This window comes from Miscanthus floridulus, chromosome 5, assembly GCF_019320115.1.
Source record: "Miscanthus floridulus cultivar M001 chromosome 5, ASM1932011v1, whole genome shotgun sequence".
Taxonomy (NCBI): domain Eukaryota; kingdom Viridiplantae; phylum Streptophyta; class Magnoliopsida; order Poales; family Poaceae; genus Miscanthus; species Miscanthus floridulus.
This window is the reverse complement of record NC_089584.1, coordinates 119,181,291-119,189,976: the sequence shown is the minus strand read 5'-3', so window position 1 is coordinate 119,189,976 and position 8,686 is coordinate 119,181,291. Positions and strand designations below refer to the sequence as shown.

At 43.4% G+C, this 8,686-nt stretch overlaps 1 long non-coding RNA gene across 5 annotated transcripts; it reads right to left on the bottom strand.

Moving 5' to 3' along the window:
- Window positions 1–206: 206 nt before the first annotated feature.
- LOC136453277 (uncharacterized) lies at window positions 207–3,114 on the bottom strand. Of its 5 annotated transcripts, none has more exons than XR_010758994.1 (6): window positions 2,763–3,114; window positions 1,708–2,589; window positions 1,560–1,616; window positions 1,419–1,482; window positions 541–653; window positions 207–454 (listed from the first exon to the last, which is right to left on the bottom strand). It is a non-coding gene; the product is annotated as an uncharacterized lncRNA (long non-coding RNA). The 5 variants fall into 5 exon arrangements; XR_010758993.1 differs by having other exon boundaries at window positions 1,560–1,782; window positions 2,459–2,589; XR_010758992.1 differs by having other exon boundaries at window positions 1,560–1,648; window positions 2,459–2,589.
- Between the last annotated feature and the right edge of the window lie 5,572 nt (window positions 3,115–8,686).

Genomic DNA, 8,686 nt, shown 5'->3' with positions numbered 1-8,686 from the left:
CAAAGAAGAAAGAATATGTTCGATCGGGAAGGAGGTCGTGACGCGAAGGCATGCAGTGCACACTCAGACTTTACGTAGCCACGGACATATTCCTCCCACAAGGTAAACTAGTATAATACCGGTACTAACACTACGGACTTTACTAATATCTAAAATATTTGTAAGAAAATATTTGTTTGCCAATGAACAAGATACTAAAAAAATCATACACAATAGAGGAAACATCTCAATTCATATATATATTGTATTAAAAATATAACAATACGTGATGATACAGTGCGACCATACACAATATCTAGAAGTTTCACCCATGTCTCCAGTTGTTTGTACCAAGTATATTGCCTCAGATAATCAACCAAGTACATTGCCTCAGATAATCAATGATGCCACACACAAGTCCATGCTTACCTTTGTCCACTCCCACAAGGATAGAATAATCCATGACATTCACCGACTGCAAGTACAATAATTATGTTCACAAATGTTTTTATTGAATACATAACTGTCAGTAATTGCGGCAAAGATGCGCTTTATACTTACAGTGAGGAAGGACTTGTCATTCCAGATTGCATGTTGCAAAAAATGCCTTGTTCTTAACATATGCAGTAAGACACATCACCACCTGGCTTCCATCGCGACAACGATAAAATTGACTGCAAGTTTGCATTTGAGGTGTAAGTTAACCTGAAGCAATATTTATTTGATCATTCTGAACCTGGAATTACTCTGAAATTGATGTTACCTAAGTTGATCCATTCAAGACAATTGGTAAGGAGTTTGAAAAGAACAAATCAATTTGTGTTCTAAAATCCAGGGGCTACGTTCGGATGCTAATTAGGAGGATTAAACATGAGCTAATTATAAAACTAATTGCACAGATGGAGACTAATTTGCGAGACGAATCTATTTAGCCTAATTAATCCATCATTAGCACATGTTTATTGTAGCACCACATTGTCAAATCATGGATTAATTAGGCTTAATAGATTCGCCTTGTAAATTAGTCTCCATCTGTGCAATTAATTTTGTAATTAGTCTATATTTAATACTCTAAATTATTGTCCAAACATTCGATGTGACAGGGACTAAAAATTAGTCACTAGGAACCAAACACCCCCTTATTTGCTTCTTTGATATACATTAATTGTTCATTAGTTCATAAACCTTTATGTTCTCAGGATGAAGAGCCCCAACAGCTAGTTTTAGATATATATTATATATGTTATTATGCCATGCAAATTTCTCTAACTCCATAACCAGATAAATCTGTAAGGGAGCTCCAAACAGAAAAGGCTTAAATCTCTCTAACAACAATATGATATGCAGCACCTAAAAATCCTAAATCTTGAGTGTCGGTTAGTATTTATAGAACATAGCTAATGAGAGGACCTTGAAAAACAATAGTAGAAATAAATCACCTAGTAGGCCTTTGAGTGCATTAAAACATAGGCAAGTGTCCTCCACCAGTATAGGCCCATTCACCTATATGAAGAACAGGATACGGATTTTAACCAGACCAGAAAGCTCATGGAATTTAGAATTCACAAATATGGAAGTACCTGAGATTCTCAGTTATATATGTCAAATCATATCCAGATATTCTCAGCTATTCTCAGCTGTACTTTGCAGAGTTAGCAATGCAAGCTCACTGTACAAATACCAATATACCATTAAAATAAACCATTGTTCCGCTAATAAGCTACATACAGTTATTTCAATAGGGCGATCGCCAAGAACAAGCTGAGCACCAATATCTTCAGACACCCTCCTAGCTGCCCGGAACTACCAAAGTACAGTATATGAGATGCATAATTTGGAAACTGAAAGTACACAAAATTAAATGCACTGGAAAACCATACATGGATGACCAATAAAATGTATGTCCGTGCTAACGCTATGGTGACACTTCGTCCATGCACATCAAAAAATGATCAAGTTCCAATGGCAAATACACTCAGGAAATAAAGGTTAAGCCATTCACTGTACACATGAGCATGGACCAGACGATGTTTAAGACAAAAATGATCAAGTTCCAATGGCAAATGTATATAAATCACGACAGTAGAAACTTCTATATAGTACCACTCAAGCAACGAAGTTCAAGTTCTGAAGGTATAAATACAGTTGTAAGCGGCAGTTTAACAATCTAGTAATATACTTCTTCTAAGAAGCACAGGTACCAATTCAGTATGATGATGACCCTTGAGCACCAACACATATACTAATTCTTTTCAGATGTACAAAAGCTGTTGTGACCCACAAAAGCTTTCATTAAAAAAAGCACGATAATTGCCGGTCATATAATTTACCAGACTGCAGGTTTTTGCACGGAATCCATTCGGCAAAATTCCCAAAATGCAGGTTGTAACCTCAATTGTTTCCCTCATTTTTTTACTGTCTTTTTTTGTTTGTTAAACTGTTCTTGTACCAGTCATATTTAAGATTCAAGGTTACTAACATTAGCAAACGCATTGCTGAGCTGTTGCAGCAGGTCCACCAGGGAGTGGCTAACGTTGTGTGGCTTCCCTGCAAGTAGAAGCCCTTTACTGAAGCAACAACGTGGAGAAGCTTCACATTGCAAACCTTAACCTGGGCACAGATGCACTCCTTCATTAGGCGTATGCTCGTACCCACACGCCTAAATTGGCTACTGCAGGGTTGCAATTCAACTAAAAAGTGCAAATCAAATTGAATGGCTACTACATCAATGCGAACGAACTCCAATTTTGTTAGTGCATTGAAGTGTGTGCATGAGAACTCACCTCGATTTGTTAGTGCAAGCGAGGATGTCCAGCAGCCGGCGGACGTGCGCCTCCGCCTGCTCCACCGCCGCGTACTCCTCCGCGGGGGCGGGCCTGTGGGCCTGCGGCGACCGAGACAGGGGGCGGACGGCCGGCTGTGGTCACCCGCCGCGCGGGGCGACCTGAGTTGCCGCCAGGCCGGCCTGGGTGGCCGCAGGGGCGCCTTGGGGACCTGCGGCGGCCGGTGCTCCGGGAGGCAGGACGCCCCCGCGGTAAACGGAGGGAGGACGTGCTGGTGCTCCCCTTACCTTGTGCACGACGACGACTGGAGTGCGGCGGCGGCTAAGGTTTCCTTGTGGGGGAATTCCCTCTGTGGCGTTAAAAAGATTGCAATGGCATGTGAGCCTAGAAAAATTCAGTGGGGCCTTGTTTAGATAAGTTTTTTCACTCTCTCTATCATATCAATTTTTGGACGTATGTATGGAGCATTAAATGTAGGTAAAAAAAATAACTAATTGCACAGTTTGGTTGTAAATCACGAGACGAATCTTTTGAGCCTAGTTAGTCCATGATCGGACAAAGTTTATCAAATACAAACGAAACGTGCTACAGTGTCTAGATTGCAAAAATTTGTAATCTAAACAAGGCCTAGTCTTCAGTGCCACTATTTTTTTTACCCTCCATACCACTGTGGTTAGTTTTGGCTCTAACACCGTTAAACTGTAGGTGTGAAAAGTAAAAAATACCCTTAAGTTTAAATATGTCATTAATTATTTTTAAGCATCTTAACAACTTCAAATAAAAAAACTCAAAACTAGAAAGTTGTAGATCTCGTCGAGATCTATAATTTTCATATAAAAATTATCTTCATTTAATTCCAAAAAAATATGATTTGATATGATTAATATATCTTAGAAAAATCATATTTTTTTGCGGAATTAAATGAAAATATTTTTTATATAAAAATTAGAGATCTTGACGAAATCTATAATTTTCTAGTTTTGAGTTTTTTCATTTGAAGTCGTTAAGATGCTAAAAAAATTAATGACATATTTATATTTAAGAGTATTTTTGACTTTTCACCCCTGCAGTTTAACGGCGTTAGAGCGAAAACTGAAGACAGTGGCATGGAGGGCACAAAAAAGTTAAAACAGTGACGCTGAAGACCGTTGAACTTTTTCAGAGGCTCACAGGATATTACGATCTTTTTTAATGGCACACAGGGAATTTCCCCTTTCCTTGTAGCTGTCGCTGGCTGAGGTACTGGGGAGACGATGCGAGGGATAGGAGTGTCAGGGCACGCCGAGCCACGGACTCGGCAAAAATTGTAATTGATAAAAATTTTAGGTCTGGGATAGAGGATGGGATGCGTTGAAGGCTTTTGCATGGGGTGGAGCCGCGAAGGGCGCGCGGGGTGCAGCGAGGCATTTGAAGCCTGGCATCAAACAACTAACATCAACCATCGGATTAGGTTTGAAGCTTAAGAGGTTTGTTTTTAGCCTTTAATTTTAATAGAAACGATTTGTTGTGTGTATTTTTCTGAAAATATAATGATTAGAGACTCTCAGCGGATAACATTTTTTAGATGGACCTAGTATAATTTTAATTAATCTATTATAGGAGAGATTATTCAGAACGAGAGGAGCAGGCGGGCGCTCAGTGTCGATACCTGTTTAACGCTTTTAAACCGACACACGGCACGGCTATTTTTCCAAAACAAGGAAAAACGCACTTGGTGAATGGATGTGACGATATACAGATGGAGCACAGGTGTCAGACCTGTGACGCTGCTCCTAGTGCACTGAGCACTGCAGGGAGTGACTGGGTACTTTGGTAGGGCCGACGCCATGGAAACTCGAAAGCCGAAACTCGCGCTGCCAATTTCCAACACTTGGTACGCCTCGTCTCTTTTCTTTCTAATCTAGACATGAGCCAAGCTCGCGCAAATCTTTGAGCCACGTCGCCTCCTTTTTGTCCGTCGTTGAATTTTGATCGGTCGTCGAAAACCAGCGTCTTCAGTGCCTTCTCGACTCTCAAGCGCGTGATTCGCGAGGGACACCTGTGTTGCCGTCGCTGCAGCCAACACCTCCCTCTGCCCTTGCTCTGTCCCCTGCCAGTAGTCACTAGATCGTCGCCGCCGACGCCTCCTCGTCCATCGCGCCTGCCTTCCTGGCAAGGAGGCTGCAGCGAGCCAAGCTGGAGGCGAGGCCTCTCCTGCCCTCTTCTCTCCCTGACGTATTATCGTCCTCGCCGCTGCTCCTTTACTCGCGACAGCGCGGCGAGCGCTCCCAGCACGGTGGCCTTGGCCCCCAGCCATGGGGCGCGGCAGTGGCTCCCTGGGACCTACCGAGGGCGCTCGTCAGCCATTGGCAATCTAGTCCTAAGGGAACCACGAGATTAGGGCCGGTGGCGACGTCGAACCAGATTTTGACTTTGAGCTCGAGATGGACGCCGTCGGCCACCATGTGTCGATGCAATGCTGCCAAGAGCAGAGATAGCCGCACGGCGCGGGGGCAGCACAAGGCCTCTCGCTCGACAAGAGGCTCTGGCACCCACACGCCACAAACGTCGTCGACTCCACGACGGAGCACCAGCTCGTTGATTCCTTCCGTGAGCTGCGCTGCCTCACCTTGTACACTTCGCTGCTGGAGTGCTGATGCAAACGGGCGGTGGCTCAACCGCAAGTTGACGGCAACAGCGACAATCACCTCCAGTCCTCCACCTGCCCCTGCCTTCTCTCTTCGGCAACAGGCCATGCTCGCTGCTTCTCCCATGGCGGGCGTAGGTGACAGCCAGCCACTATACCCATGCCTGTAGGATGGCATGTAGAATGGTCATCCAAATCCCCTTTCAGTTTCAATCCTAAATTTTCATTTCATTCCAAGTCAAATGTTTGCCTGTTCTCCTTGGATCTGTGCTTTGCCAACTTGTAGGATCTCTGGTTGGCCTAGAGGGGGATGAATAGGCCTGTCAAAATAAATACTCAAACTTTTATCAAATTCATCCTGCGGCACTGCCGCTCTAGAGGGCGGCACTGTCGGACTGCGGCACTACCGAACCAGAATAGCGGCACTGTTGCACCTGCAGACAACTTCGAGTCACAGTTCAAAATCAGTGAATGGAAACTTAGATCGAAAAAATTTCTCAGCTTACTGAAGGTATGATAGTCACAGATCAAGAGCTAGAAGTTGTAGGAACACCACACACAAGTAGATCGACTAGAAAACCTAGAAATCACCTCAACCAACAATATAAAATGCAAGTAATGTAAATTAAGTACAAGTGACACAATGATTTATCATGTGGTTCGGCTCGCTACCAGGGCTTGCCTAACTTCACGTTGTTGAGGTTAGCCACTAAGGCTTAGAGCTTTCTAACCCTTCCTCATTCTAAAGTCAATAGACTTAACTCTTAAGATGAGGGCTAAGTATACTAGCTTCAAGAGATGGTTACAAACCTTCTGAGGCTACCACACAAGTTGGCAAGCTCCACTTGCGACGCTCTAGCCGGCTAGGAGCCAAACTATAAGAGTAACAAACACAACCGCCAGCCAAAATGTGAACCAAGTGCTCTTTTGAGTTGAGGAATCAATGGAGCTTGCTCTCTAATCGTGTTTTGGACCCTTTTCTCTCAAGAATTGATGGAGAAATCAATGGATTTGCTTGAGGGCTCAAGGTCACTAATGGAGGGAGAGAGAGAGAGAGAGAGCTCATTTTCTATTTTGGACGAGCTGGAATGAGCAGAAGGAAGAATATTGCCGTTGGGGAGGAAGAGGATGGCACGGTCACTTAAGCCAGCGACAGCGCCTCTCTTCAAGTGCGGCTATGCCTTACCAGTCAAGACAGCAAGGGTAAGAGTGAAGTTTAGGCTGTCTTGGCTATGAAATCTGAGGATGCATATGTATGTTTGAGCACTTGATAGCACATGTTAGCTTAAGCATTGTGTCCCCCTTTATATTACGGCTTTTCCTATACTCAAGTTCAAAATATAAAAGAATTTAAACCTTCTTTGAGTTTGAAGCCATCTATATTTGTAATTGAGAGCTCCTCCTATTTGTGTATCATCCTCGAATATAAATTCCTTGCTTGTCATCTCGATAAATTTCATTAGTTCTCTAATTGCATGGTCATTATCACCAAAGCCCACAATTAGAGCTTGATTGCACTTTTAATCTCTCTTTTTTGGTGATTGATGATAACCCAATTAGAGCTTACAAAAGCTATGAAATAAATTCTATGATTTTTTAAGCCATGGGTGTAGAGCCTCCCCTAAATATGTTAATAGAGAATTGAATTCTCAAATTGGCATAAGAAGCCAAGATTCATATTTTAGTGAAAGTGATGGGGCTTTCCCTACATCCATGCTCCTGTGGGGTGCTGCATATCGTGTCAGGTATGTAAAACATGATGCGAATGATGGTTTATGCACAACATGTTTTGTTGTTACAACTGGGTGCGGCTCTGTCGCACCAGAGTGCGGCACTGCTGCACTTGCTATAATAGCACAGACCAGAACAAACACCACACAATATGTGATACATATAGAGATATACATTCTAGTATAATTGTATCACAAGGAACAACATAGATTAATATATATCCATATCCTACACATATATAAAGTATTTAAGTAGCATTATTATATAAATAGAGTTTCTAATGGACTCTCAAACTCTTACCTAACGAAGACTACTCTAAACGGATACGAACATGACTCTAGTTGCAGCAACTTTCTCTCCATGGCGTCGAAAAAGTTGTTGACCCCTCTATTTTCTCCTCCTTTGGCATAAAGCACCAAAAAAAGAAGAAAAGAAGAAAGATCAACACTCACTCCTCATCCTCTTGGATGGTGTCCCAATTGACATCATCCCCACCAGCAGCTCCACTAGCACCTGCAACATTCTCCTCTCCACCATCATCATCGTCATCGTCGAAGGAGGAAGAAGAAGACACCACCGCCCTCCCTTTGCGATGAGTGGTCGAAGTGTGGCGCTCACGCCTGGTGCTTCTCCTCATGGACTACAAGGTGGACCTCAAACTCATGTGAGGATCAAGCTCCGGCTGCTCCTCCTCCTCATCATCATTATCCTCTGAATCTATCTCAGAAAGGCAAGGGAGGTCATCAAACCTTGGTGGTGACTGAACTAGAGAAAGAGGTGGAAGCCCTGCACACTCAGTAGCCTCTCGGTTGGCTTCATGGTTCTCCAACTGGTCCTAATATGCGGTCCTCGCTGTATAGGTGCATGTGGTGAAAATAGCCTTGATCCACTTCCCAAACTTCTCCAGCTTCTTTTCATTGCGAGGCCTTGAGCGGGACGACTCAGGCACGTCCACAACTAATGGAGAGCATCTCACTGCTCTGCTAGCACCTGCTCCTCAGGTCTTCTCAATCTTGTAGATGGTATGAAGACCATCTTTCTTAAATCTATAGCCAGTGACCCTCTCAATCATAAACATGAGATAGGGGCATAGGGTATCCTCTTTCTCCCATCCTCCATGGTGTTCCTCAGCTCACGCCACATGAAGCGAGGGACATTAAACCTATCACCTCCAGGAGCAAATCTAGCAAGCATATTCCTCACATATCCATTAAGATCAGAAGCTACTCCATCCTTGGGATTGATAGTGTGCCTGATCAAATTGTTCAGAATGTAATAATAGCTCTTCAGGCCACTGACCTTCCCATCTACACTTCTCCTATCAATCCACATATAGGCAATATCACGGATCTCAGCTCTAGCCTCATCATGAATGTAAGTGAAGTCCTGCTCCTCCTCTCCAAAACCAAGGATCCGGCTGAAAGTCACGAAGTCAACTCTATAATGTCGTCCCTCAATCATCCAATGAATCTCGTCAGTGTAGATGCTATGGAAGAAAGTGGCATGGAACTGGGATAGCACTTCTTCATTCCAATTATATCTAAAACTCATAATATCAGTGAGGCCA